Below are 4302 nucleotides of genomic sequence, written 5' to 3' on the forward strand. Positions count from 1 at the left end.
GAGAGAGAGAGAGAGAGAGAGAGAGAGAGAGAGAGAGAGAGAGAGAGAGGAAGGTAGCCGCGATGGGCGCCTCTCTCTCCCTCATCCCTCAGCATTATTCTTCCCTCTTCACTTTTTAGTGCCGCCCCCTCCTTTCTCTATCTGTCTCTATCTTCCATTCTTCGCGCCGCAAACGCTCGCGGTCCCTCCCTCGCGCTTCCTCCCTGCGGCACGTACCCTCTCCCACTTCGTCTTTGCCTCGAAATGTGGCATTCAACAGGGCTTTCCACGCTGCTTGCGGTGGTGCGGAATCCGCGCGCCGGTTTGCCGCTACGCGCGCGGCCTGGCGCGGCGCGGCGCGACTAGGGGGAGGAGGAAGGGTGCATCGGGGGAAATGATGCGCAGATTGGCCGGATCATCTCAAAAACCACCACCCTCCCGCCTCCTAACCCTCCTCCACCTCCTCTCTCTCTCTCTCTCTCTCTCTCTCTCTCTCTCTCTCTCTCTCTCTCTCTGTCTCGTCCCCTCGCGCGCTCGTTCGTCCTCTACCTACTACCTACTACCTACTAGCTACTACCTCCCTCGCGCGCTCTTTCGCAACGCTCCCCGTCACTCTCTCGCACCCTCGCCTCATCGTCGACGGTCGCCAAGGGATGGAATACAACCCCCACCGCCGTCGCCACCGTCACCGCTCTGCCGCCACCGCACCACACAACCATCTCGACTGCCACGCAGCCGTCGACGACGAGTGACTGAGTCCTCCGATTATTATCTCATTTGCCGCGACGACTAGCGGCACGCGTCCAATATCTACTTCGTGCCATATTCTTGGACGACGACAGAGGGATATCCGTAGATCGTCTAGATCGTCATCCTGGTGAATCACCGTAATCATTTAATACGAAGCGGCGCTAACTTTGAGAATCCCGCCGTTCGCCGTTCGCCACTCGCCCTCGTCGGTATCACACGTACAGGCATACAGACGTACAGGTGAGTCTGCGATCATCTGCGACCATCTGCGATCATCTCTTGAGGACCATACATTCTTTCGCATCCCCTTCGAGGGTCATCCACTACTCGCGCCGGTGATGATACGGAATAGCGCCAAGATTGAAAAATTGGACCGCGAAACGGAGAGTACAACTTGTAGCATTTTTTTTCGTGACAGCGCAAAAGTTATACTCTATTTATCTTTCCGTTATAGAGTGGCGTGGAGACCGATTATTTTTAATAAAATGAGTAGGTTTTTGTTTTTAGCGCGATTTAATTGCAGCGATTTATTTTATTTGCGCAAGAGTCGAGATTTATGAAAAAAACTAATTTATTCGCGTAATAATTTAATTATCTGTTTCATTATATTCAATTTTGGTGGAAATAAGTTGAGAGTTTTTTTTTCGGCGCTTTTGCTTTTTAACATAAACGTACGGTGTATCTTTTTTCACGAAGCAATGCGATTCTCTGTTACACCTATTACACGCCATACGTACCATACAAGCCGTCTAATGATGATGCTGCGACCGCTTAACTGGCTATTTTATGTACTTCCCGTTAAACATCTGCCGTGCATATCGCATCTGCATGATAATCAAAACGATCGATTCCGCAAACGGCTTGTTTTCTTTTTATATACAAGAATATAACGCAATTAACGTGATTATCGTGTGATGGCTGCAATAATTTTCATCGCGTAACACTCGCTGTATTTCTTTGTCAACGTTATACATACGTCTATGGTAGGAGTTCAATGTAGTATCTATATATTCTTTCAGCAATTTGCCAAAAAAATCTTTCATTTACTGAATATTTTATTTACTTTTATTATCTTTCATTTACTTTTAATACTGAAATAAATAACACTTTAAGTTTTTATTACTAAAATAAGTAAAAGAAACCGCCGCTCGATCGAGCTTATAGATAGATTTTGATGTCTAGTAATACTTGTACATAAAATTTTTAAAATTTTTCACAAGTTCTTACATATTGTTAGGATAAGTATTAGTACTTAGCCAGTAGATATTATCAGATCGATGATCAATTTAATTCATGAGATTATTATTTTAGTTTATGATTGCGTTGCAAGTTTGTCAGCATTCGGTACGCAATTTATGTAACTGAAATAAGAGATATATATTTAAAATTTACATGGAATAATATTAAACATCAATCTAAACTCGATCAATTTTGGTAATTTCTTATACTTTATATTTGATTTATTTATATAGTCTTGTTTATAAGTCACTATTATTTATTAATCAGTTTTATTAATCAGCTTTATTAAATCAAGCAGTATTAATTGTTTCTTTTCGGGAATAAAATTATTCAAATTTTTTTGTATAATATCATTCGGATATAAGTACATTTCTAGAATATTTGCATTCTGATTTTGAGAAAATATACAAAAGAACACAAAGAATAATGTTGAACGATAACAATAACAAAATGTCAAGTCATAATATCTGTTCAAAAAAATAGTTGAACGTATATGATATCAGACAGATTATCTTATTTCTTGGGGGTGCAAGATTTCAAAGATACGTCCGAGAGTTTATTCGGCGAACGCGTTCCTTCATGTGACACGGAGAATAGGACGTTTGAATTACGCAGAGAGTTCAACCGTAAAAAATGTCCAGATTCCGCTGTAACCGTCGGACTTTTCTCTCTATGTAAAGTAAGAATGAGAGTTTGCTGCATTCCACAATAGAGAGCATACATCCTATAATAAAAATATTTATGTGAATGATAAAAGAATTGCATCTCACACCTCTTTTCTCAAAGTAAAATTAAAGAATTTAACTGCGTGAAGCATAAAGATAATCGGTATAAAAAGATTTTAAATATTATACAAAGACATTATCGATGGATTGAATTTATTGTCGTACGAAGAGAAATATTTTTGGAAAATTTAAATAATATTTTTGGACAAACTATCTACAAAAAATATAGAAAGGTGATTAACTATCAAAAGTGTCGTAAACTATCTCTTGAGGACGGACGAAGCATCCAACAATTGGTCGTCCGCGGTATCAACAATGGAAATGAAACAGACTGTTTAAATTAATTAAATTAGATGTCGACAATCGTATCAAAACGCTTTTTTTTACTATTTTATAGGAAATACTAATCTCAGAGTGAAAAAGAAAAATTTACATAAATGTAAATGATAATGTGATAACGTGAAAGGAAAGAAATATACGAGTAGTATGCGTATATTATCAGATTGAACAGAAATCTGCACAAATAAAAGATGCGAGTGTGGTTCATTATGATACGTTTTGCATCTCGCGATGGAGATAGTGACGCGGTAAAGTGAATGCCGAAAGGAGGTTACAGGGGTAGAAAGAAGAGACGAGACAAGACGAGTCACGAGGAAGAAGAGAGAAAGAGTTTGGGATCAGAGTTTGGGAAAGGCAGAAGGCGAAGCGGCGAGGAAGAGATATGAAGGCAAAGGGTATCAAGGGGGCGAGAAGGGTACCGAGCACCGAGGGTGGCAGGTACTGAGGCTGAGGGAGGTAGAGGGTAGAGCAGCGAATGCAAATATTCGCAGCGACAGAGATTGAAACAATCCGCCAATTAGAATCGTCGACGCGAACGGGATTATGCAGATTCGCGCCGCCCGCCCGGTGGCGAACGGGACTGGCAGCTGCCGCAGCGCGAGCGAGCTTAATTCAATTCGCCGAGTTGTCTTATGAATCGTAAACCGGCCTTCCCTCGCACGCCACTCCGCGTGAAATCGAGATCGTCAGGATCTCATAGTCTCTTATAGTTTCCATTGCACGGCGACGACAGTGACGACAGTGACGACGGTTGACGACGCGTCGTCGACGTCGGAATGATCCGCGTCTTCCATCGCCTCGAGCGGAATAATAATATAACGCCCACGCCATTTCTCTCTCTCTCTCTCTCTCTCTCTCTCTCTCTCTCTCTCTCTCCCCCTCCTCCCTTTCTCTCTCCCTAGTAAAGTCTTTTTACGATCTTTGGAATAGCTCTCCAGTCGGTATCATTTTCCCTTAAACGAGTATTCGCACGAGAAAAAAATTGTCGATGCTTCCAAGGATTTCCTTTTACAGATTTTCTCCAAGGAACGCTTCATCTTGTTAGCTCTTTGGGAAATTGAAAATGCCCGAAAAAAACGCCATCTTATTTTTGTCTTTTTTTTTAGGACAATAAATAATAAAGTAACAAAAATTTTAATAATCAGAATATTAATAATTTGAATTTTATAATTCGGGATTTTATAAGAGTAGAATTTTTGATAAGTAAAAAGAAATCCAATCATTGTAGTTATAACTTTGACATGCATTACGCAATACGGATGAGCGGAAT

At 41.1% G+C, this 4302-nt stretch overlaps 1 protein-coding gene across 1 annotated transcript in view; it reads left to right on the forward strand.

Annotated features, from left to right (window-relative positions):
- Window positions 1–715: 715 nt before the first annotated feature.
- The window catches only part of LOC108689578, a 7543-nt gene continuing 3956 nt past the window's right edge, over window positions 716–4302 (forward strand). Inside the window, exon 1 of the mRNA XM_018196428.1 lies at window positions 716–969. The gene's annotated coding sequence lies outside the window, so the exon portion shown is untranslated. The remainder of the gene's footprint in view (window positions 970–4302) is intronic.

This window comes from Atta colombica, unplaced genomic scaffold, assembly GCF_001594045.1.
Source record: "Atta colombica isolate Treedump-2 unplaced genomic scaffold, Acol1.0 scaffold105, whole genome shotgun sequence".
Classification (NCBI taxonomy): Eukaryota; Metazoa; Arthropoda; class Insecta; order Hymenoptera; family Formicidae; genus Atta; species Atta colombica.